Genomic DNA, 27,800 nt, shown 5'->3' on the forward strand with positions numbered 1-27,800 from the left:
TATTAATCCAATATAAATTTTCTATTAAATTTTCAACTAGTCAGTTTATATTAACGTTGGATTTAGCATCGAGAAGTCCAGTTCAAATCGTTGTCGAATTCGATTAGAAAGATCGTAATTTGTTGGAAACCTAAGTCCACGATCTTAAGTTGAAAGCGAAAGGGCATAGAATTTAATTAATCTCGTAATGCGGCGTTCTAATCGAACCAATGTGTACCACGCTAACCTGTACAAAGTTCTTCGCGTTCACGTTCCTACCCTCTTCGAGATCCACCAAAGTTACCAGCGGTTTGCCGGCATCTTGAAATTGTATCGACTAATTACGGGTACGAAGGTGCACGGCAAGAATTTGCTAATTGAAGTTGGGTTGGCATGCTTTCTAAGCCGGGATGAAATTACATTCGTGGAATGGTCGAAAAGAGAGGAAAACCATGAGGGTTAGAGATACAGAAAGTAAGAGGGACAGAGAAAGAAAATGAAAGAGAGTGGAAGAGAGAAGGAGAAAGAAAATGGTAGCAAAGGTATGGTTCTTATTAGAGAGTACCATCTGGTACCACTTATTGTCCTGTGATTCATTCCAGAATATTGCAACTTAAATCCTATATTTAAATGAGATATAACGAAAGAAAATTTCCATAAAATCTGATATTCGGTTCATCACCATTAGCCGATCGATTGTTCGATATTGTTATTCTAGGATTCGGCGATGAGTTTTTAACAAGCCTTTGTATAATGTAAATGATCTACGTAATTATCGAACATTTAAAATTATAATTTGAGAGGAATATGTTATTTTTAGCTTTTTTTTTTTTTTTTTTTTTTTACTTTTTTTTTTACTTTTTTTTCTTTTTTTTTATTTTTTTTTTTTTTGCCAAAGGGAAGTTTTCTTTAAATACAGCTTGAATATTATCTAATAAATTTGTACAGTCCATTCAGTCAAACGAAATATCAAAATAGTATGCGTGATGATCCGATAATTGAATAGTTTGCGCTTTAATGCAGATTTTTTTCTTTTTTTTTTTTTTTTTTTTTTTTTTTTTTGATAAATATGATTCAATGACGAAAGAATTTATCTACTAAGGTGTGAATAATTGTATCGTAAGTGTTTGTATATAGGAAGAATGTCATTGTCGTTTCCTATGCCAAGTAGGATTGGTTGGAATGGCCGAACTATCGATTTCAAAGGGTACGCGCGAACTCGACTAACTTCAGGAGCGTAGGTGCGTTTATGCGATGTCCCTTCGGCATGTTGAGCGTGAAGATGCCAGCGGTCTCACGCAAACATGTCCTCTACCGCCTGAAATTAGGCGAGCAGCTCACGTTGCGGCTGTTCTTGGATCGTCCGACAACGGCTTAATTAATTTCACTCTGATCTCATTGCTCATAAATGGGGATCTTGTTATCGTTATATCACGCATCAGTTATGTTGTTGCTCTAACAGAAAATGTTTATTCGATTGATCTATCGCGCATTATCTATGTCCTTTTCGCGTGTACAAAGAGAGGAGGATAGTTTTTTCTTTTTTTTTTTTCTTTTTTCGTTTTTTCTTTCTTTTTGATAATTTATAGAAAGAAAGTATATTTTTAATTATTGATAAAACTAATTAGATTCGTCAAACTAACTAATACAAAAATAATTAAGATTGTAAATTTATACATTGTATATATTTTATTTCGTATATTTTAAATGATTGATAGATTTGAAAATGAATTAGGATCATTAAAAGATCTTTACCGTCGTTGACACTTTCGTGATTTATGATTTTAGATATTTCTATTTCGTCTGTAATTGGTTTCAGGCTTGACCAAGATTTTAATGAAATATTTAAAAATATATTCATTCTCGTTCACGTTGTTAAAGACACATCCTGCCTTTTTTATTCATTTTATTTCAAAATTTTCATCGCGTATCTCCGTACACGTTCGTTATACGTGCATCATCATACATACATAAATACATACATATATACATAGATACATACATATTCGAGATAAAATCTGATAAAAGTCAACGTCACCTAACGATGCATTTTACACGAGGGACGTTTTCGAGATTACATCAAGTTTTCGTTTTCGTTTTCGTCCCATGAACGATGAGTTACCTCAAAATTAGGTGACATCAAATTTATATCGCTACATTTCCCATTTATTCGTACTGGAAATTATTTTTAAAGCCTTTTAAAATGCTAAATGCTCGATTTATTCTCTCAAGAGTAAATGCACAAATTAACTTCTCCGATTTGTTGAGAACATCTGTATTTATTAAATCGGATAAATATGACCAAAGAGAAAAGAGAAGAAACAGAAATGTGTTAATCCATAAAGTAGGGGAACCGAGATAAATTTGTATAGAAAGGGGCAAGTTGATACAGTAATTTTACATTGTATATACATAACTCGATTAGTAGTCGTTTGAAGTTTATTTATCTGTTTACCGTAGTAAATATCTAAATGTCTATCGTAATAGAGCGTACGCTAATATTATACGTTAACGTTATAGTATTTGTTTCATTTTTTTTTTATTCTTATGGAGAAAAAGTAAATATTCGTGTTGACTTTTGAATTTGTATGGTTATTTAAAACTTTATATCCTCGATTAATTTAATTTCTCATTGAGTCGTTACGAGATAACATAATTACGTTTTGTTCATGTGCCTTTGTTTATGAGCTTCATATTTTATTACGGAGATATTTTTATACAATTATTTTCATTAGAGTAGATTTTTCTTTGGGGCATATTGATAAGAATGTATCAATTTGAAGAAATAAAATCCATAGATAGTAATAAGAAAAATAAAAAGGAAAAGATCAATTAAAAAAAAAAAAAAAAAAATTAATATTAAATTTACACATGATGAAAATAAATCATTATTAATTTGTCTTCGAGATCAGAATATCTTGTATAAAATGTATTCAAATAAAATATGACTGCTCATAATTATACATGCATTATCTCATAAATATTGCATAGTAACAATTTTTTACTGATTTTAATTGCAAATAATCATTCCTGTGTAAATATATTAAAAAAAATAAAGAAATTAAATATATATTTAAAAAATTTATATTGCTCGATAATTTAATAAGAACACGAGTAAAAGAGAAATCGTTTACATTAACTTTGCAGTTGATTACGATTCTTACAAATCCCTTTTAATAAATTTTCTTGCAATTTTAATTGGCTGCTAGATACTTGCTCGAATAACTATAAACAGACATATTGTGTGTTATTGAATTATAATTATATTATAATCAACAAAACTGAAATAATATATTTTGAGTAATAAAAATAGTTGTTAACAACCATATGAATATATTTTACATATTTATCAACGTTTCCTATGGTTTTATCGATTAGTCCTGTAATAGGGTATGTCTATCGATACATTTTAATTTCATCGAATAAATATTTTCTGATTTATTTTATATGTATTTTATTACGATACGTAAAGACAACGGGCCAAAATATATTTTTTATCATGTAATTAATTCAAATAAAAATTTACAAAAATTACATAATCCTAAAAAAAAAAAAAAAAAGAAAAAAAAATGTATTAACTTTTCTAGATTTTTTCTATACACATTATATAAATTATTTCTCTATATACAAATACATTCCGACTTTCTGACTGTACGTCTAATTTTTCGATAAACGAGCCATTTATTCCTTCATGATTCTTACTTATTTATACGGAAGAAGTGGATGAAAATAAATTATGCATTTATGCCCCTATTTTCCTAATAGCTTTGTAATTTTACTTACTTCGAAATATGGCATGTTATATGAATTTTCTAGCTTCCACAAACTCTTTTCGTAATTTCATTTAGAACGTATAGCAATCCATTCAGCAAAATTTTTAAACGAGATCTTCTTTTCACTTTTCCCTTATTATGCTAATTATTTCAGGGCGATATAACTTGCGGAATTCATGTGAAGCAGCAACATACGTTTTTATAAGCATCCGATTCTGTTATCTTTCGTTTTGAAAAAGAATTTGAATTGATTAAATGTTTTGACAATGAATTCAAAATGTATTCGGTATTTTTTAATTTAATCTATTCGATTCTTAAGCAACGATCGTTTGTCCAAACACACGAGATGTATAATTTATTTGATAAGATAAATATCTAATATACGGTAATTCTATTTGGTATCTACTTTAATACTTAATTACCTAAGTTTTACCATCTCATCGTTTAAAATTAATCGTCGTTAAAATTAGCAGATTCATCGAAGCCCTTATCACAAGTTTCCGTTTCAACCTTTTGTTCTCCATTTTTAAATTAGATAATCTTTAAGTATTTAACGACGAGTAAACTAATCGATCAATCGTCGAATCGTAATGTTTACAAAGAAAATATATTTAATCAAAATCAGAATATAATAATCTTTTCCTTCATCAATTTACGTATATCTAAATGTGATTCTCGTTAACAAGAAATGATTTCTCAAATGTACGAAGTTGCGTTTCTTGTCCCTTTTTTTTTTCTTTTTTTTTTCCTTTGTTTTTTTTTTTTTTTTTTTTTTTTAAGAAAGTATCGCGATTTATTTAATATTACCTATTAATCTCTATCTATAGACGGAAAAATCCGCAAGGTATATAAAGGGTTAACCGTCTCGTGCACATAACATTTCGTATAAACACGAAGTGCGATTAAAGGGTAGATAGAGATACTTTAAGCTACCGCAGTGCATGCATAAAGCACGATGGACGACGATAATAACTCTAACGTAACACGTCAAATCGGGAAATTAGTATTCGATTAGGTCACGTTCAACGCGGTCGATAATTGGCCAAGCCAAATTGTTTGTTCGACGATCTCGAGTCCGCATTGACGGAGCTTGTATTTAACACCACCGACAGAGAATGAAAACAAGAGAGAGAGAGAGGGGAGAGAGAGAGAAAGAGAGAGAGAGAGACAGTGCATCATCTGGTTTTGATCGATTGTTTAAAGCTCGCGTAAGTTTAAATGGCCTATTTCAATTCTATACGAAATATTCGAATGCCCATTGAGAGAAGAGATCGTTGTTGCAATAGATCGTTAACAATCTAACAGAAAGTCCGGTTAAGTGTGTCGGACGTTGATTAACTATGTTCCATTTGATTTCCACATGAAACGGAAATGACGTTTCTACGTTACTTCGAGATTCACCGAGTTCACCAAAACGAATTTTTTTCGATTATTCGTAAACTCGAATACGAGATAATTACGAGTAACTCGAAATAAGCATTCATATTTTTTTTTTTTTTTTTTTTTTTCTTTTTTTTTTCTTCTTTTTTTTTTTTTTTACCGTGACGTACCCACCTTTGATGAAATCACGAATTTTTTCTCTTCATTTTTCTTTTATTCTTTTTGTTGTTGCTTTTTCGTTTTTTGTTTTTTTTTTTTTGTTTTTTTTTCAGTTTATTTTTATTTTTTTTTCATCGGTAAGAGAAAAAATAAAAAGCTAAAAAATCTTGCAAGGATTTCGTTTCCTCCGACGTAAAAGGTGTTCGGGTGCTTTCACCTCTCTCTCTCTCTCTCTCTCTCTCTCTCTCTCTTTTTTCTTTCTCTATCTATCTATCTATCTATCTATCTATCTGTCTATCTCTCTCTCATACGATAAAATCAAAGCAAAATCCACATCGAGAAGCAATGACGCATTCAAGCAAGAAGCCCTTGCGAGATCGATATTTCGATATTTCCAACAGAACGAAACCGGCGAACTTTTTTTTGCCGATACTATCTTTCTATCCTTTACCTGAAACCATCAACCCTCTCACCTCCTCTCCATTCGTTTCACGTCTTTTCGACTACGCGTTCCTACTCCAGGCAATCGTCCTTTCGAACGACTGAACTTCTCATGACACGCATCTATCCTCATCGAATGGGGAAGATCGTAAATCGTCATTTTACCGATGCCCGGTACGAGAGAAACGAGAAAAACGAGAGAGAGAGAGAGAGAGAGAGAGAGAGAGAGAGAGAGAGAGAGAGAAAAAGAGAAAACTATCGAACATGTTAAAACTATTTGATCCTGGTGCTGTTTTTCTTCGTTGGAATGAATATTTAGTCGATTTTTTTCAAACATACGCTTTTGTTTTCCCTTTCAGCACGTTTGTTCGAGTGTTAACTCTTTGTTTTTCTTGTTTTTTTTTGTCTTTTTTTTTTTTGTTTTTTTTTTCTCTTCAATTTATTTTATTTCATTTTATCTTCTTTTTTTTTTTTTTTTTTTTTTTTTTTTTTTTATGTATATATATATCCCAATATAATTATCTCACATATAATATAATTTAGATATATTAATGATAAAAGGGAGTATTGATTTAACTCTGAATGAAATATCGAAAAAATTATAATCGATCTAATTATTTACGCGTTTTTGTCCTATCTCTTATCGTACGAAATTTTATCTATTATCTCGAAACATATGAAACTATTTGTTTCGTAACGTTATCGATACTATATAATTGATATTTACTATTGTTATACTACTTAGAATGAATCTAGATAATTAGTCAGACTTTTCATTCTCTCTTGACACATTCTTTGTGTGCTTGTGTGTGTATGTATATGTATGTATATATACGTGGTATTAGACACTTGGACGAAGCATTATCGTCGTTGGTAACTTGGACTTTTGTGGCCATCGACCCGGTCATTCCCTCGACTCCTACGTTTCACTTCTTATCTTTCTTCTTCGTGCGTGCGACACGGAAGAAGATCCCGAACGATAAAGCTCGCTGTAACTGCCACTAACGATTACATCCGCCGATCGATGGTTACCACTTAAATGACAACGACATCGATGCTAGACATCGATCGGTTAAACTCGTCTCTTATCGGATTTTTTAATTTATCTATAATGATACCTCATTATGTTCTTGATTTTGAAACATCGATTTTTAATAATACTTTTTATGAGAAAATACTCCTTGTATTATTTTCGACGATGAAAAAAAATGAACGGGTTTTGCAAGAAATGAAAAGAGAGGATAATGATCGATGTGGAAGAATAATCCTTATCGTTTCCGTACTGATTATTTATAATTTATATGTCAGTATCTAATCTTAGCACCGATAAGGATAACGATTAATCGTTTAAACATCCTGTTTCAATCTCGGTCTCTGTTTATTGTTAGAAAATCTGGATTCTCAGAGAAATGTTGTCTGTATGATATTATTATAACATAAACCTTTTTAAAGATATTTTCGTAATATTTTTCTTCTAAGGAATTTTTTTATCAGATAATAATTATTACGACTATCTTTGATTATTTTTTTCCTTTTACGTTTCTTACATTAGATTTAATAACAATCGGAATGAACGATAATGTCCAATAATATCTTCGAAGCTTATTTATTTATTTATTTATTATTATTATTATTATTATTATTATTATATTGATTATATCGATTAAACGATAATAATATAATTCAAGTAATAATTTAAATATAATTTATATAATTCAATAAATTTAAATATAATTCAATATATAAAATTAAATATAATTCAAATAATAATTTAAAGATAAATAAAATTTCTATTCTCTTTTACGACTCAAACTGATAAGAGTTCAGAATTATTCGATGGTTGATTTAACTCTCCGAGCGTTTTCGTTTCTCTTGTGAATCCAAATATTCGATTTCCATTCTCTTGTCATATATTCGCGTGTATCTTTCGAAATGCTCATTGCCACGGAATAATCCTGCAGGAAGATATGCTCGACTCGCTATAGAGAATGCGAATGCGATTTGGTAATAGGCTACGAGTGGGAAGTGGGATAGTCGATATCTTGGTTAAAATCGATATGCTGCTCACGCTGACTCGTTATAATCCGCTTTGCTGATAGAATGATGGAAAATCGGATATTAATAGGTGTAAAATAACACTTTTTAGAATATCAAAAGAAGAAAATTTCATTTCATCGTTTCATCGTATTTCTCGGGATATCATTCTAATAAAATCCTAGTTTTATTTGTAACTTCCGTTTTATAGATTATTATTTCTAATTAGATTTATTTCTAGCTTTTTAAAAGAAAAAAGAAAAAAAAAACTCCAAAGGGCAAAACCCAATTTGCAAATTTGATGGAATGATATTAGATGATTTTTGAAATATAGATGAACACGGTTCGAGGACGATCGGTGATCTATTGTTAAAAAAAGTAGAAGGAAAGTGTCAGAGAGAGAGAGAGAGAGAGAGAGAGAGAGAGAGAGAGAGAGGCAGAGACATTCGAGGCGAAAAAAAACGATCGATAGAGGAAATAGGTAATTTTTCTTCCTCTCTTATCACTCTGTCGAAGTTACACTGGACGTGGGCAAACACATCGTTTGGATCAACCAAATGTGTACTTCACTGGTGACATTATTTTCTTCGCAACCCCTACGTTATCCCTACGTTACTTACCCCTACGGAAGCCAATAGGTGCACACGTAGCAACTTTTTTCCTAATACCCTTTTCAGTTCTCCTTTCTCTTTGATAAAAATTGCTTTCGTTCTTATTTTTTTTTCGTGAGAAAAACTAAAGAAAGTTCCTTATCTGTACGCTATTTCTTCTACTTATTTTTTTTTTACTCTCTCTTTTTCTTCTTTTTTTTTTTTTTTTTTTTTTTTTGAAGTTAAAAGCTTTTTCTAACGAACACACGTGTGAAATTATCCCTTTGTCTTGTTTCATTAAAAGAAATTATTTTCTTTAGACACGGAACGTCATACAAATTTAAATTTTGCTATTAACCCTGTATGTAAAATTGTTATGATGGAAACGAAACATCGTTTCGCGGTAATGTTTCGCGTTGATTATACTAATAAATGTCGGATAATGATCAACGATAATGTCTGCCGTTTTAGAATAAGTACATACGTAGAGGATAAGATAGAAACATTTCAAAACAAAGATACGAATATTTATATTTATATATATTTTTTTTATTTTAAAAAAAAAAATATATATATATATATATATATATATATATATATATATATAAAATCGTAATGACGAATCATAGTTCACATGATTCAATTGTATTTCTATAATGAATCAATCAAAATTGAATAATATTAATATCAAATTAAATTAAACAAGTAATAATACCATCTAATATAATCGTTAATGATTAATCGTTAATTAAATTATCCAACACTTTTGGCAAATATTAATATTGATGAAACGATTAAATTTATACGACGATTGAAAGCGATAATATTATGATGATACGAAGTATTAAGTTTAAAGCGTCGTAGAGCTTTACACTTTGCACACCTGGTTATGGTACTCTCAAAACGATAACTGCTGAGCGTTTATGCGCTTCACATCGACTTTTCTCTCTTTTCTTTGTCTTTTCCTTCTTCTTCGTTCTCTTCTTCTTCTTCTTCTTCTTCTTCTTCTTTTCCTTTTCATCCTAACACCTTTTTCATTGTTATACTCTTACTCGTAAATATTTGCACTCGACGTGTTTCGCATTTTCACCGAGGTCGTTTTATATATCGTTTCAAGTAGATTCCAGTCGGGCGTAATTTATCCCCTCGGCCCCCAATTCACCCCCCACCATCCCCAACCAACATTTCCAACCCCATAACCTCCCTCCCCCTCCCCACATCCCTTTCTCTGTTCGTCGCAAGCTCGACCGTTAAGAACACGAAATCCAGTTAATCCGTACAAGCGGATACACTACTCGAATTATCTCGCCCGGTTCGTGTCGCTTCTTCCTTTTACCTTTTCTTCCTTCACGGTCTCTTCTTCCGTATCCTTATATAAACCATTACTCAGAGAAGAAAGTAAGACAGTAGATGCCTCTATTTCCTTTTGTTTTTTTTTTCTTTTTTCATTTTTGTTTTTTGCTTATTTGTTTTTCTTTTGTCTTTTCAATTTTTTTTTCTTTTTTAATTATTTCTTCTAATATCACTCATCTATTTCGCGAAAGGTAAAAATTAACGAAGAATATTATATTGTTAATGGTACTGTTTGATCAATCTTGAAACATTGTACAAGTTTCTTTTTATTTATTGAATATTCGTTCCTTTAAATAAGGATCAACGATATAAGTACTTATATTAAAAAAAAAAAAAAAAAAAAAAACTTAAGAAAATAATTCGAGAGAAAAATAAATCGAGCGAGAAAGATTTCGAATATTTACTTAAAACTCCTTTGTTAAAGTTTCGGTTTTCTTTTCTTTTTTTTCCTTTTTTTTTTCTTTTCTCTTCTTCTTCTTCTTCTTCTTCTTCTTCTTCTTTTTCCCATTGGTCCAGATCAGAAGTTCTAAATGAACAATTCAATAGTGGTCTCTTCCGCAAGAGATCTGTATGTTTTCTTAATGGCTCGATCAGGGTTAGAAACTTCTTAGGAATGAACGAAAAGAGGAGAAAGGAGAGTGAATAGAGAGAGAGAGAAAGAGAGAGAGAGAGAGAGAGAAAAGGAGAAGTGAAGTATACTTAAAAAGTAAAGGACGAACTACCATTAACTCATACATCTTCTTTCTAGTTACGATCCTGCAAAATCTGATATGTTCGTATGCGTACGTGTGAGATATGATTCTTTGTGTGTGTGTAAAGGAAAGACAGAGAGAGAGAGAGAGAGAGAGAGAGAGAGAGAGAGAGAGAGAGAGAGAAAAGTAAAAGAGGAGAGATCTTAAATTTTCACTAAATTATGTATGATCGTGCTATACCTCAAAGTACTTGACGACATAGCCTATCACGTACTCAAAGTACAAGCATTTTTATATATTAATTATAACAGTAATCGATAAGTTTTTAGCATAATTTTCAGTTGTATTGGTTTTCAGTATTAATAATGTCTTGGAAGGTATTATGATAACGATTCGATTGAGGAATTAATTTTGAGATATCAATGAACGAATAAATACTTACTTCTGTTCGATCTGTCGTTTTTCTCGATTCACACTGGTCCTTCTATCCCTTTACGTTTATTTCCACGCCATTAAAAGGAAAAAAAAAAAAAACGAAAATAGAAAAAGAAAAGAGGAAAGGGAAAACAAAAATCGACCGTCATTACACCGTTAGCACAAACCGGTCTTCTCAGGTTTCGTTTGATACGAAAGTACAGGATCTTCTTGAGGTACTCTTAAAGGCATCAATTTGCGAAGGACAAGTGTGTGACGGTGACAAATTGCTAGGATCGTACTAGAAATTGTTGTCCGTGAACCGAGTTGGTTAGCCGATCGTTGATGAAAAACCTGTTCTCTCTGCAAGGAAAAATGAATTCTTATTCTTTTTTACTTGTCTGATTTCATTCGTATTCTTTTATCATCTTGGAATATGTTTTTAGAAAAAATCGACGAACTATCCGATCGCATTAAAATAATACTACATTTCGAATTGCTAACATTGAATTTACTTTTCATTTTTTTTTTGTCTTCGTTCATTTTTGTTTCCTCTTCATTTTTTCTTCTTTCTTTTTTTTCTTTTTTTTTATTTCTTTCTTTCTTTTCTTTTTTATTTTCTTTTTTATTTTTTATTTTTTATGAGGATGGACGCCTTCATGGAATAAGTTTCGCGTGCGAGAGTTTTTAAACGGGCCGGAGGCTATGGCGATAAAAATTCACCCACTCGGGTGTACTTTTTCTATACTCTTAGGGTTTAAGTCGTAGGAAGAGGGGGAGAGAGAAAGAGAAAGAGAAAGAGAAAGAGAAAGAGAAAGAAAGAAAGAAAGAAAGAAAGAAAGAAAGAGAAAGGAGTTGCGGAGAAAATGGTAGGAGAAATTCCTAAGGGATTTAGGGAAACGCAAAAGTTTGCTCGGGCAATGCGCCGTTAAATTAAATTACAGCGAAATGGTTGCTACGAATTTTCCTACCGGCGAGGTAGAGGAAACTCGGAAAAGCGTGCTGCTGTACCGTATCGTGCTATCCGTTCCGTGACTTTCAACGAATAATAAGCTTTTTACAAGAATCGTCAATAATTTATCGCGAATCGATTTTCTCCTACTTTCTTCACGATCTTTTGAAAACTTAAACATTTTACTCTGCCGCGTTCTCTTTCTATATCATATAAATAGATTCTTTAATGATGTATGCACGCAGCACATAAATTCTGACCTTAGAAATTTTCCATGAGCCAGGGATGGAAAATCAAAGATTCAAGAACTCTGGGTTAGCATTCTGTTTATACGATCGTAAATCGCGGTTTCACACTCGAAAGGGTAGATGCCTGGCAAAGGCATTAGCAAAGCAAAGTGTAGGATATCATTAAAGCGGATTTAGAAATACGTAAATGGATATATATATATATATATATATATATATATATATATTTATTTTCCATTATATATATATATATTTTCCATTATATATATATTCTTTCTGAAAAAAAAAAAAATTGAAAAATGATCATTTCTATTCTCCTCTAACCTGTCCTTCCTTAACGATTCGAACGATTTCAGGCGACTTAGAAATCCTTTCCATTTTGTTTTCTTCTCGAATGCTGGCAGTTCTTTTTAACATTACCTACTACCACCTTAGCCGATGGGGATTACGAGAGTAAGAAGACAGTACCGTCGTATTTTACGAAGTCCTCTTTCCTTCTCAATGAGCCACCAGCCCTCATTCTTTTGCACTCCATTTATACTTCCCAGCAACCACTTGCTTGTATTACGAAAGCTCGGTGCTATTACTTACCAGTACATTAACATAGTACATCGTTAGCATTCTCTCGGATCTCGCGTTTGCAGTTCGGTGAGTACGAGAAAATCGTAGTTTATATCTTTGCTCCTCGTATTTTGCTTCGTCGCATCGAGAGAAAAGGCACTTTCTCGGAAGAGAAATGGAAGAAGAAACGGGATTGAAAGGAGATTGGCTCGCAATGTTGGATTATCCAAGAGGTGATTGAAACAACGGGGTAGTTTCGCTTATTTTCATCTCTTTCTATGATCTTATCTGTTTTCTTTTCCTTTTTCGTTTTTTTTTCTTTTTTCTCTAGTTTTTCTTTTTTTCTTCTTTTATTTTATTTTATTTTATTTATTTTTTTCTTTTTTTTTTTTTTTGTGAACCCAAGAAACCTTTATGAGCTATCCTATTACGTTCTAGACACTTTTCATATATACGTTCTTTTTTTTTTTCTTTTTTTATTTTTTTTTTTTTTTTAAGGTTTTAAAGAACGTCAGTTCCAGTAAGATTGAGAAATCCTAACTGTAGGATAATCGATAAGGAAAATGAAGCTATTTCTGTTTCCCTCCTTTTGTATTCGTTCCATTCATTTCTGTGGTATTCTTCGAACGAATGATTTATAAATTAAAGGGAAAAAATATAAAGTAAAAGAAAGAATGAATAGAAGAAAGAAAGAGAGAGAGAGAGAGAGAGAAAGAGAGAGACAGAGAGAAAGGAAGAAAATATCATGAATCTGTCATTTTAGTTTTCCAGCGCTATCTAATCTTTGCTTTTATCGATTATTTGCTCTTATTGTTATTCCTTTAAAGAGAAATGTAGGATTTCACATCACGGATATATAGAAAGAGGTCAGAGAGGAAGTAAGAAAGTGAAGTCTCGTATTCTTAGGTTATTAATCTTAGCTCGTTTACTGTTGTCCCAACAAAACGTTTACTGCAGTTGCAAAAAGCATCACGTTTCCTTCTCAACACGAGAAGATAAACAAGAATTTTTCGCTTGACCGCCCTTCAAGAGTAAATAAAGTAGTTCCCGGAAAAAGTCGTCTTTTGTATGTATGTATGTATGTATGTATGTATGTATGTATGTATGTATGTATGTATGTATGTATGTATGTATGTATATATATATATATATATATATATATATATATACACGTTTGATCTACACTTGAAAAGAATAAACATCTTCGATATGAATTTACTTACTAGCAATACTTGGTATCCTTCTAACGTTATTTCGTTCGTATATTATTATACGTTATCTAAAATATCTAGTTACTAGTACTATATGTTACAAGTATATATTAAAGCATATCAATGACTTTATCGTTTCCGTCAAACCGTTTACTTTTAATGAAAAATTCATTTACCGAGAATTTTCTTTCCTTTTAGTTTCGTAATTTAGAGTACTATCACAAGAGATATCGCAAGAGTAAGCCACGTTTATCGTCGTTGCGTGCAAGGAAATCTGAAGAGAGATCTGAGGGATAATTTGACGGCTCGTTTCAATGTTATTTGCATTCATGTCCATTAGAAAAAGGTTTCTTCAAATTAAACCATGAAACTGAATTCAATTTAAATATTTCTTTTTGTTTTTCTTTTCCTATAGGTACCTTATAGGTACATATCGTAGGTATTCATTGGATTCATAAATAATATTATTTATAACTTTTGTTAATCTTTAAAATATCGATTTCTATCAATTAAAAAAAAAAAAAAAAAAAAAAAAAAAAAAATCTGTTTCTTGATAAAAACGCCCTCTACAAAATAACTAGAATACATATTATGTTTGTCCTTCAAAATCCCTAACAATTTTTATTTGAATCGCATTTATTTATAAAACCAATAGGATCAAAGTTATTTAATATCATTTAAAAATCAGACAATTTGTATATACAAATCTATGTTCAATAATATTAAGAAAATTGATAAGATACGATTTAAGAAAGTTTCATACGATTGCACCGATCGAATCGATCGATTACGTAAAACAACATAAAATCCGTTCACCACAGAACACATCAATCGCTAAACGATTCTTTTATATTTTATTTGTTACTTAATTTATAACATACATACGTCGTTATAATTAATTTCATTATGATATTGCAACGACTTAGTACGTGTTTTTTTTTCATTGATCGAAATAATAATTAACGTCATTTTTAAAACATGCATACATACTTACGTACATACATAAATACATTCATTTATATCTCTTTTCTTACGCATTATTATCATTAAAATGATCTGTATAGTTGATTGAGAGGATTAACCTCCATTGATTTGATTTCAGGACCATCCGGAGAGAAGCGATCCGTACTCTTCTCCGATAATTTGCTGTTCGCATTGCCAATATCATTGAGCCGTAGTGCTCTGGAATGTTAACGAGGTAAAGCGCGTTCCTGTCTCTTCCTATCTCTTGCATGTATGTAGAGAAACAGAAAGAGAGAGAGAGAGAGAGAGAGAGAGAGAGAGAGAGAGAGAAAGAGAGAAAGAAAGAAAGAGAGAGAGAGAGAGAGATAATTATGCGTAGGATTCCGAATGAGTCTTGAGGTTTTGATAACGAAACTCTAACGAGGGTATTAATGTTCACGAAAGAAAAAGGTTTTAATAAGTCCGCGACGTTATGAAAACCATTCATATAAAAGTTTTCCGTGGTTGATGACGCTTTAATTGAACGGCGCTTTCCGTTAGGCAGATCTTCATTTGGGTTTATATCTCTCATTCTTGTTTGTATATTCTCTCTCTTTATCTTATTCTCTCTCTCTCTCTCTCTCTCTCTCTCTCTCTCTCTCTCTCTCTCTCTCTCTCTGTCTGTCTGTCTGTCTGTCTGTCTATCTCTCTCTCTCTCGCTGTATAAGTATCCTTCTCTTTCTTCCTCTTGCTAAAGCGTAACATCTTAACAAGACGTTAGAGATTATTCTTGAGTCCGCCATTTTGAAGCTGCAAGAATAATATCGAATTATGGAGTCTCTTCTCGAAATTTCTCATCAAGGAAAGTAAAGTCCACGATATTTTTTTAAATAAAATCCATTGGATCTTGTAAGTTCATACGACTTTGTTATATTTGAATTAATTTTATTTATCGATGTTAACGGTACAATCAAATCTTTCGAGAGTAATAATAATAAATCATATTTTATATATCGTATAGATGTATATGCAAATATGATTGTAAACCATCGGAACGATAGTAATTGAATTTTAATAGATTTCAATGTTAAGATCGTCTACGAGAAGAGATACTTTTAAATTTAATGATATATTCATTCATAAGTTAATTCAAAGGAAATAAATCATTGAAATGATTATCAAAAGATAGTTCAAGAGAGTAAAGAATTTATTTTTTATATTTATTTTATGAACTCTATTGAATAGATCAGGTTATACGAAGAAATATGATACGAAAAAAAAATATGATAGAACGATCAATAGATTGAAAATTCTCATGGCTGTTTTCGCAAACAGACACTTCACTCTCATTTCTCCGTTCATTTTTATACGTCCTCTTCGTCTCGTAACCATCTGCGTTCGTCACGACAGCTGGCAGATTCATTAATTTTTCATCGACTTTTCTATCATATACATTCTCCACATACCTGTGATAATTTGAAAATAGTGAAATAAACGATATTTGTTAAATCGAAAGATCAATAATCTATGATAATTCAATATATAGATTTTCATTTTGTATTATGTTCCGTCGGTACCTTTCGTGAATTTATTATTAATTGATTATATTTGTAATCACTTCAACGAATAATAGTAATTTAATATTCTATTTAGGTACTCCTGTTAAGATATATCTACGAATTTTGTATATCTATTTCACAGATTGAAATTACGAATTTAACTGGATATTGTATCAGTATGCAGAGAAAAAAGTCTAAATTAATTAAATTATCTTAATAATGTTAATAACTAATTAATGAAATATATATTCGTATGAATATGCATGACAAATTCTAAAATCTAGACGGTGTGCTAATTAACCCATATATATATATATATATATATATATAAAAAATCACGTCATTTTATTCGAAGATATTATTTATTTTATTTTTATACATTATATTTCCCAGCTATATTTATTATATTACAGTGTATGGTCTGGTTAAGATTTTTAGATATGCTATATTTTTTATGTCTCATCAACCAAAATGTTCTTGATGTTCATGCGAAAGCATTAAAAGTAACTATTTACTTACATCGATGAATTTGTACAAGTTGCGTATTATCACATCAGTAAGTAAACAATAAAAGATAAGGAGATAGGTTCGTTTAATTGTTAAACAGAATTTTTTTCCGTAGCGTTACAGAGTTTAAATAGAAGTCGTTCGGATAACAATAACAGTTTAATGTCTCCGTCATCAAGTTTTTATTAACTAAAGTATAACTCGAGAAAGAAAGTAATAATTGGGAAAGGAGAGAATTTATTTAAGGCAAGTGTTTTGGTGTCGTTTTCGTAAGTAAGTTTGTGAAGAAACTTTTGAAGAAACGAGTGATCCCTCACGACTCTGAACCTATATATTTAAATCTTTTCACTATTAAGATAATGAAAAAAATATTTCCTTCTTTTTTATTTTTTATTCTTCCTTTTTTCTTTTTTTGATTTGCTTAATGCACTTTTTCTTTCGCATCCAAAAAGGTATTGGAATCCGCCGAATATTGAACGAGAATATAAACCACGATTTCGAAAGTTGATCGATCGGCAATATCGTAAAAATAAAAAAACAAAAAAAAAATGAAAAAGCCCGAGAAACACCATTTTTATGAATGATAATATGATTGAATTTTCCCATAGACGTTTGAGATATATTTTTTGTTACTTTTATCACGATATACTTAAATGTTGAAATATTTGGAAATGAAATTTCATGATGAATTTATAACATGTTATTTAATAAATCGAAAAGAATAATTTACACAAGAGAGTATTTATAATGTTTTAGTAAATTGTTTAATAATAGACAATATATAATAATAATAGAAAATATTATAACGATTTCATTACGAAAGAATTACATTGCGATGAATTGAAATGAAGATATGTAGCTAATTCAAAAACAATGTAAAACGCGACCGTAATATATAGGAGATTTCATTTATTTAACATATCTAACTTTCATATTAACTTTCTCTATTTGCAATTATTTGTTTCATTATATTTTTTTTTTTTTTTTTTTTTTTTTTTTAAGATGAGACTAGAATGATTTAAAGCAAAGAAAAAGAAAATATCAATTTAATTATAATAGATGACGAAGAAGTACGTGACGTGGTTCTTATACAAATCATATTTTAAATTGATAATTCAATCTCTTACCTTATAAGAAAGTTAAACTCATGTAATTTTTCTCTCTGATACAACTGTATGAAATGATTTCTACAAAATTGCTTTGAATAAATCACTTCGGGCATAGAAAAAAAAAAAAAAAAAAAAAAAAAAAAAAAAAAAAAAAAAAATAAAATAAAGAAAAAGAAAAAGAAACATAACATATATATGTCTAATTATAATGCATACGATCTCTACAAAATTGCTTTTGAATAAATAATCTCGGCGAAAAGAAAGAAATAAAGAAAAAAAAACAGAAAAGAAACGAATGACATTACAAAAAAGTTTGAGTACCTAGATAATGAAAATGTATTCGGCGTCGTGTACACAGTGATTGATAAAGAGAAGTATAAATAAATTTAGAATTGAGGTAATTTATTTAAGTTTACTTACATACAAATCATAATTTCGTATATCGGTCGATAATTAAAAGCTTAAAAGCGAACGTTATCGATAAGATTTTATACTAACATAATTTTCTAACGAAAAATTTATAAGTATTACAATCTTCATCATCGTTCATGGTCATAGAAGATTTTTTATAACGTTCCTTTTTTTTTTCTTCTATTTTTTTTTCTTTTTTCTTTTTTTTTTTTCTTCTATTTTTTTTTTTTTTTTTTTTTTTTTTACAAATCCAGCATCAACAGTTTTATTAAGTATTTCGTTGTTATTTCAAAACAAAACAAACAAACAAACAAGCAAAATATATGTATATGTATATATACATGTATGCAGTCCTGTTTATGTAGAAATAAATTCATAACTCTTAATACGTCGTACTTAAAATTAAATCCATTAAAGTCTTCTTTAAAAATGAAAATTAAGCTTGAGCGGGAGAGTCGTATTAGTCGTGTTAAAAGGAACTAAAGAAAGCGTCGGACGCTTTTTGAATTATGAAAGCGGACACACCTATATCGCATTCGTGAAAACGTTTTCTCTCTCATTTTGCAAATGGCTTTCGGAGTCTTTAGTAGTACGCTCGGGAGGCAGGACAATGTAGCCAACGGCATGTAAGTCCTGTGGAAAGGATCCACGTCTCTCAACAGCCACGTTTCTTTCATTTCTCGATCCACGTCACTCGCACTGCACGAGACAAATTCTTTTTCTGTCTTCTCTCTCTCTCTATCTCTCCCTATATATATATATATATATATATATATATATCCTCTCGTATCCACCCACTCCCTCCTCCCCACTGCATGTTCTTCTCGTCACCGTGTTTTCTTTCGCAGTAGTTACTCTTCGTTTTTAGCTTTACTTCTTACTTAACGAAAATTTAAGTGTTTCTCGCATGTCGGCTAACGAGTTTTTCTCTTGCTCTTTAATAATGTCTTTTATAAGAAAAAGGTATACCTATTTCGCAATTTTAAAATTTACTTTAAGTCGGTACCTTTTGCTTGCAATAGACAAATTATGAATAGAACTTATGAATTTTGTAATCAGTATAAAATTATTTTATGATACCCTTTATTACCCTTATTAATTTCTTTCTTTTCTGACTAGCGAAAAACTTGTTTTATATTATAATTGAAATAAAAACAACATGAAAGCGAGAAAATGGATATTTGGATTTATTATAGAGGAGTAATAGAAGAAAACGTTAACATCTTAGCGAGCACAGTTAAATATGTACTTAATTTAATTTGTCACGTTCAAGAAAGTTTCAACTTCCATTTTTCTCCGTTTTCAAACTCGACAGGAAAAATTGTATGGGCATTGGTGAGGGATTTGTGTGTGTGTGTGTGTGTGTAGTTTGGAGGTACGTAAAAGTGCATAACACCCGTGCTTTTATCGTAATTTTATTGTTATTCCGTTAGAAAAGAATTTTTCATGGAACTACTTTCGAGTTTAATATAAAATGAAGGACGGTATCAAATAAGCCTTTGAAAATTTTCAAGCAAACGTCACAGAATATAGAATAGGATCCTTTCATTTACGTACAAATATTTCTCACATAATTAAGAATAATTCGTTTTACAAATATTTTATTAAATTTTTTAATGAAATTATTTTAATATTATGCCATCGTATATTAATCATACATTTCAAAGGAAACATTTGAAGGATAACGTATAATCAATCTATCGAATACTATGCCATATTAATACTTTTCATCAATTTTTTCGAACAATTTTTCCTTTTTTTTATCTATGAAAGAAAAAGAAAGATATGTTTATTGTACGTATCACAAAAAAAAGAAATATATATATATATATATATATATATATATATATATATATATATATTTAATAATAGAAATATACATATGATGTAAGAGAAAATTAACGTATACAAGAAAATTATCATTACGCAAGAAGAACGCGAATAATTATTTAAAAAACGATAAAGATCTAAAGATATGTATCAATTTGTTGCGTATCCTTTAAATATTGTATTACCTTTGTGTATCATCATTACGTATCACTTTTGCATAAATATTCATATAAAAATAAAGAAATGAATTTGTGATACACAATAACAGGGGATACACAAATTAACAGAGTTTCTAGGGTATGTTCTAAAGAGTGAGAAAAAAAAAGAGACGAATAAGAGTGAGAGAAAGAGAAAGAGAAAAAGAGAGAACAGAAAGAGAATGAGAGACTAAAAAAAAGAGAAAGAGACAACGACGACGATATCGATGGAGCTTCTTTTTTTCTTTTATTGTGTGAAAACACGAGGCTCAGCCTGAAGGTACTTACACGTGTGCTTAGCCCCGTGTAAACGTTAGATCCTTCCTCTTTTCTTGGTTTTTACCCCCTCGTAGAAACGTCAGCGTAACAATGGTCGCCGAGTATAACGTTGTTCTCCCTCCCTCCCTCCCTCCTTCCCTCTGTTTTTCTCTTTTTCTCTCTCTCTTTCTCTCTCTCTCTCTCTCTCTTCGCGTTCTTTCGCACGGACGCGCTTTACACGTCTCTACATGGAGAGATATACACCACGTCCGAGATAGAAGTATTCCTTAGAGCTCGGAATTCAGTCTCGACGTATCTGTCATGTCAACGTTTATTTTCGCGATCTTACACTCTCCTCTTTATCTTTTTTCATCTCTTTTTCTCTTTCTCTTTATCTTACTCTCTCTCTCTCTCTCTCTCTCTCTTTTTTTCTTTCTCTTTATTTCTTTCTTTCTTTCTCTATCTTTTGTTCCTTTCAACAAACTCGACCATATCGTTCCTTTTTCTGTACGAACAAGTAATCTGAAATGTCGCATGAACTTTCCTATCTTGGAATCGACATTCGAGTTGAAAAAAATTAGGCTCGAGATAAGAAAAGGCATTCTTTATTCCGACGTTCTTTCAATAGATTCCGTATGGTTCGTCTTGAATCGAAGAAGAAATCTGTGATTTGATGTAGAAGAATGGAACGAAAAGATGAAAAATTCTCTCGTTATACGTTTCTCTCTCTCTCTCTCTCTCTCTCTCTTTCTCTCTCTCTCTCTATCTATCTATCTATCTATCTCATCCTATGTATATATATATATATATTTTTTTTTTTTCTTTTTTTCAATTTGAGATATAAAAAAAGAACAATTTTTATAAAGATCTTTGTTGATATCGCGAGTTATTAATATTTCGCGATTTACATAGAGAGACCTTCCTTCCATTCGAAGAGTGGGAGAGAAACGGACGACGTTGGAGAACAAATCGCAAAGTGGAACATCCGGGTGAGCATTCAGTCCCGAGTGTAGTTGGCGAAACTACAATGGCCGAGTTTCGTAGAAGCGACTTTGTTAACGGACGGCCATCTCTCGCTCCAACGCCGCTCTATCTCGCGTCGTTTTAACGTAAGTGTTACGAGTAATTCGATGGTCAGTCAAGTCAGTGGAAAATTAATCAATATTTCGTGCAATAAACGTCAGACAAATATTTGGACTTTTCGATACTATATTATAAACGATCATGTTTTTGTTCTTTTTTTTTTCTTTTCTTTTCTTTTCTTTTCTCTTACGTTTCTTTTTTTTTTTCCTTTTCTTTTTCTTTCCCCCTCCCCCCCCCTCCTCCTCGTTAAACGTGAACGTTATCGATCATTATAATTAGAATAATAAATAATTTATAAAGATAATGATTTTTATGCGATTCATAAATATATGCATTTGAACATATTGAAAAATAATTCATTGTAATATGAATGAATACCGGAAGAGAAATATTTCTGTCAGAGATTAAACAATAAATATCAAATATTGAATATTATTTATCTAATGGAAATGTTCATTCGAAATTTATCGAATGTAGAGAAAATATAGAAAAATAATTAGTAGAGAAAATAAAAAGAAAAAAAAAAAAAGAAAAAAGAAAAGAAAAAAAGATTATAACATGAGAACACATGATAGTGGAGAATTTTACAGATCATAGTTTCCAGTACTACAATCATTTCGAAGAACCTAAGTTGTAACAGACATGAGAACAGCATGTTCTCACTTACAAATTTCTCGATTATAAAGAATAATGCGGCATAAAATTCGTGGAATAAAAAATATATTCGTTTCTTTATATCATTTCTTCATAAAAAGGAGAACAGAGAGAGAGAGAGAGAGAGAGAGAGAGAGAGAGAGAGAGAGAGAGAGAAAAGTAAAAAAGAAAAAGAAGAAAAAAAGTATATAATAACGTTAATAATGATATAATCCATTCGTTTTTTTTTTATTTATATATAATATTAATAACGTTGATTAATTTCATCGAAAGGACATTAGTTCCAATGGCTTCTCGTTTCGTTCGTAAAACGAATTTGAAACCGATCCCGAAGCCTTATCCAAGGAACTTCTTCGAACGTAAATGTAGGAGAAAAAGAGTAGTAGACGAAAGTAGTAGACGATATCAATCGACATGGCCGGAGGATATATGTACGCGAACACTCACACTTGCGATTGATATTCGCCGATCTTTCCTCGCGTTTCCGCATAGAGAACTCTCCGTGAGCCGGTTCTTCGTGCCGTGCCGTGCCGTGGCGAACTTTGTGAATCCGATTTGAACTTCCAATCACGTTTGTGTCTGCCACGGTCTCGTGAGTAATCAGAAAGGTTTTACTCTCGTCTCCCTTGACGCATCACCTACGCTTCGTTTATCTCTCTCTCTTTCTCTCTTCCTCTCTCTATCTTTCTTTCTCTCTCTCTCTATCTATCTATCTATCTATCTATTTATCTGTATCTTGGTGATAACTTTATTGTCAATTACTTCTAATCTCATCTCTTTCTGCTCTTCTAAACAAATATTTATGTTAGAAAATAGAATTTTGCACTTTAAACATATACTTAGATAATATTAAAGAAGTACAATAAGAAATATAAAATAGGTATTTACGTAATAATTACGATTTTATTTCTTAGTTATAAATTATATTGATTTATATAAGTTTGATAGAATTATTTTTTATAATAAAAATTAATCTTGTAAAATTTGTATGAATATATATATATATATATATATATATATATATATATATATATGAAATTTCTTACTCAGGTATCTAATCTCTATATATATGAGAATAGTTTATGTTAGGAATTAGTTGAATTAATTAGTTTTCGTATGAATTCATTGCGTAATTAATTGTAATTTATATTTTTTCTGTTAGGAAAAAAATATCATTTATTTATACAGATACAATAGTTCCTCGAAACACTGTAGTATATATATATATATAGATATATAATCTATGAAAAAAAGGGAGGTAAAAGATATAGAAAATCGATAACAAATCAGCACTTGATATTTATCTTATCGTATATTACACGAATAAAATTCAACTTTGGTCTAGTTTGCAACTAGAGACTATATCTCGTAAAGGATGTAATCTCCGAATGAGGACCGTTCAAAGTGTTATCTCGAACAGGTCATCTCTTCGGCCGTGCAATTCCTGCGACCAATTTCGCCGGTTATTACGATCGTCGAAACATTATCTCCCTGTGTTAATTGGATCACTACAATAAACATAGCATGTAAGTTCTAGAAACCTTGTTTATCTTACCCTCCGTCTCTCTCTCTCTCTCTCTCTCTCTATATATATATATATATATATGTATCTCTCTAGTTGTATACCTTGATTATCAGACTATAGAACATGCTGTTTATACCTATCAGCCAAATCTCTTCCTACTTAACAACATTACAGATAGGATGTTTAATTGACTTCTTAGTTCTACAACATCAACTTAATTCTTTGTTGACATCTATATTTTATATTTATCTCTCTCTCTCTCACTCTCTCTCTCTTTCTCTCTCTCTCTCTCTTTCTTTCTCTTCCTCTCTCTGTTTGTCAAAATATAATCCTATAATTGAGATCAAGTTTTATACCATTTAATCTCATAATTTCGATCTGATGTATATTAAATCTGATGTATATTCATCTATCCATCTAATCTGTCTATTTATTTATCCATCTATCAGTTTATTTATCAATCTATCCATTTAAATCTCTACGTATTCATAATGTTCATGCGATTTATTTTTTCCGCATACGAAATTATCGTCACGATTTTCTCGGAAAAAGTCATATCCAGTTTGAAGAGCCGTGAAATCGAGCGCGAATCGCGCCACAGGCATGAATTTGATTAGCCGTCCGAGTTCGCGCTTTCTCGTCCGAGGTGCCGTTTAAACCCTTCCGGGTACAAGTTTCTACGAGCCACACAATCCTCTACGACGTGCTCGTGTCGCGTTAGAAAGGGGTGTGTGAGTGGAGCTAGCCAACTGGGGCTAGTTTGCGGACTGTGTCAGTGACCTGCAGGACAGCCCATTTACCTGCCCATTTACTTGTTCACCTTCGAAGTTCGCTAATTCTCTCTCTCTCTTTCTCTCTCTCTCTCTCACTCTCTCTCTCTCTCCCTTTCTCTTTTTCTTTTTCTCTCTTTAATAGTTACGAAAGATATTATACGATTCTTTATTAATGCTTAATGGTGTCTGGTTAACATTGCAAGTCGCAAAATACTCTCAAGTTTCGCGTTTAAAATTCCTTCATAATACTGGCTATTAGAATTTTTAATAAGAAAGAAGATCATATTTTCTCTCTCTCTCTCTCTCTCTCTCTCTCTCTCTCTCTCTCTCATCTCCCTTCCACACAAAAAAAAAAGAAAAAAAATTTTTCCGTAATTCGTGCCCAAAAAAATTGATGAGGTAATTGCGATGTAATTTTTTTTCTGTGAAATTTTATATCTTCTCATCTGTATACGTAGACTATGTCGTTATTAAAGAGAATGAAAAGAAAAATAAGAGAGAAACTTACTCGGTTTATGCGAATGAAAAACGTCTTTGCGTTTTCGCGGAAAACGAGACATGGAAGCGAGAAGAAAGAGAGAGAGAGAGAGAGAGAGAGAGAGAGAGAGAGAGAGAGAGAGAGAAAGAGAGAGAAAGAGAAAGAGAGAGAAAGAGGAGTGTAAGAAGGCGAGTTTCGAGAGAAGGTGAGGTAAGTCTCTGTAGTCACGTAACGACGTTTCGTCGAGGTCACACGGTGGCCTCTCGACCTCCACTGAGGAGGTGAAGTCCCGCTGAGAGAAGTAGATGTTAACTTTAAACTCGAACGTTCGTTTGCCGATTGAAAAAAGGAGAACATTTTTCTTTCTTTCTTTTTTGTTTCTTTTTTTTTCTAATTTCTTTAAATTATTTTTAGTCTTACTCGTTCATCGATCGAAGCTCATCTCAAATATTAATTGAAATATATAATTATCGGATATATATATATATATATATATATATATATATATATATATATTCTTTTTCTTTTCGTCTTTCGATAAGAAACATAAGTGATGTCTCCTTGATGGTAAATCGGAAAACGTTTATTCGATAGGATGGTAAAGCGAATAATAGAACGTTCAAGTACCGTAAGGGTTGGATAGGTACTTATTTGGCGACGTTCCAAGGACATATGGTACGCCCGAACGGAATGTCCATTACTCCATTAGCGGGTCACCCTGTTAACTCTTTATGGCTGCTCTACTATATGAGCCTAGTGCTTTCCATCGTTGGAAGCGAAACTTAATGCTTCGTATTTCGTATCTCGGGTTACGGTAAAATCGTTTCGATGTCTATTCTGTCAGTTGAAGAGAAATATATATATATATATATATATATATATATATATATATGTATGTATGTATGTATGTATGTATGTATGTATGTATATTTGATAAAGGAAGTATAATGGAAATAGAGAACCAGTTCTCGTTCAATAAGTTTCCAAGACTAATTCTCAATTCCTGGTTTAGTTATGAATTTTTTTTTATTCACATTCATACATATATATATATATATATATATATATATATATATATATATATATATATATTTATATTATATATAATCCATGATATAGAGGAGAAAATGAAAAGGACATAATTTTTTAATTGATTGATCTTGCAATAAATTGATTTGAAACTAATTAAATTATATATCTTGATTAAAGTTTATGTAATTATTAATGGAGTATATAATTTTTTATTATTACAATGAATTATTTATTTTTAATGAATTTCATATTTTCTAATAAATTTTGTTTTCTGATAAATGTTTCATTCTCTAATAGATTACATCTTGAACCTTTTCATGAATTATCGACTTTTCAATATACATTTTGCAATAAATATATGAGTATGTCAACGAAAAATATCCACCAAAATTATTAATGATATCTAGTGAGTTTTTCGAAAAACGCAGGAGACAAGTTAATTTTATTTTCAAAGGGGACAGATCCTTGTTATAAATTCACTCACTTTGGAGTAATCCCCTAAGAAGGGTGACAACCCTCTCAAAAAATTTAATATATATATATATATATTAGGTATGATTCACTGTAATTTCATTTTAAAGTGTTGTGTTATCACGGAAGATGGTTATTGATAAATGTCACTTGGTAATCTTACCGCGAAGAGCAATTTTGTCTCTTGGAATAGTACGTTAACTTCCATCAAATTGAAATTCAATTCTTTAGAAAGTAATTCAAAAAATGGAGGTCGAGATACCGTCGCTTGTCGTTCTTTTTTTTTTTTTTTTTTTTTTTTATCTTTTTTTCTTTTGAATCACGTTTTAAATAAAACGATCTTTCTTTCGATGTTTTTTCTTTCTCCAAGGAAATTGATTCGTTGTGCTTTGATTCATTCTGTTTGAGAAAAAAGAAAATGTAGAGATCCGTATCGACGGATGTGAATGTGGTAACGAAGAATAAAAAGAAGGTCCAAGATTATTAGTATTATTATATTGTATCTTGTAAAACGCTTGTGGATGCAATTTCGTGCATCGATGAGCTGGCAAATTTCTCAACGTCAAACACATTTTCCATGCCACAATGACTGCTTCGGGAAACGATTCGCTCGGTTTTCATCGAGTTTTCAACCAGTTCTTCGTTTAATATCTCTTTCCAATTTTTGTTTTTTGTATTTTCTTTTTTATTCCCTTTTCCTTTTTTTTTATTTTTTTATTTTTTTTTATTTTTTTATTTTTTTTTTTTTTTGAATCCTTCAACTATGAAATTCATATATACGTGTACAGAGTGTGTCAGAGAAGAGAGAATATGCTTGTATAACTATTATTGGTGTTTTCAATATTATAAAATAAGAATACCAAGTTCATATAAATATATGACCGATATGACCTTGTTCTTTCACATGTTTTTATATTATGTATGTCTTATTTTTTATTTAGATTCTGACTCGTTGAAAATAGCCGGATTTAAATCCAATAGATCTTTATTTGTGACGACAGTAGAAACAGTTAGTTTACGATATGGATAAAGTTGAGATATATTATTATATGTTGGGATTGCCAACAATATCAGTTAGATTTGAATGAGTCAGGATATGAATGATAAGGCGTTTAGTAAACGATTGATATATCACGAAATTGTATCTCTGAAATAAGGTTATATCGAACATATGTTTATACGAA

The 27,800-nt window shown here is 30.9% G+C and overlaps 1 protein-coding gene across 13 annotated transcripts in view; it reads left to right on the forward strand.

Annotated features, from left to right (window-relative positions):
• Positions 1 to 27,800, forward strand: part of LOC124952367 (putative polypeptide N-acetylgalactosaminyltransferase 9) — a 176,885-nt gene that overhangs the window by 90,023 nt on the left and 59,062 nt on the right. For 7 of the 13 annotated variants that reach the window (XM_047502113.1, XM_047502115.1, XM_047502117.1 and 4 more), the window contains one exon: positions 14,890 to 14,985. The exons of 3 other annotated variants lie outside the window; for them this stretch is intronic. The gene's annotated coding sequence lies outside the window, so the exon portion shown is untranslated. Of the gene's footprint in view, positions 1 to 14,889; positions 14,986 to 17,847; positions 18,302 to 21,512; positions 21,710 to 27,800 lie in introns of those variants that run through there. 3 more of the 13 variants (XM_047502114.1, XM_047502118.1, XM_047502123.1) reach the window with 2 other exon arrangements.

This window comes from Vespa velutina, chromosome 10 (genome assembly GCF_912470025.1).
Source record: "Vespa velutina chromosome 10, iVesVel2.1, whole genome shotgun sequence".
Lineage (NCBI taxonomy): Eukaryota > Metazoa > Arthropoda > Insecta > Hymenoptera > Vespidae > Vespa > Vespa velutina.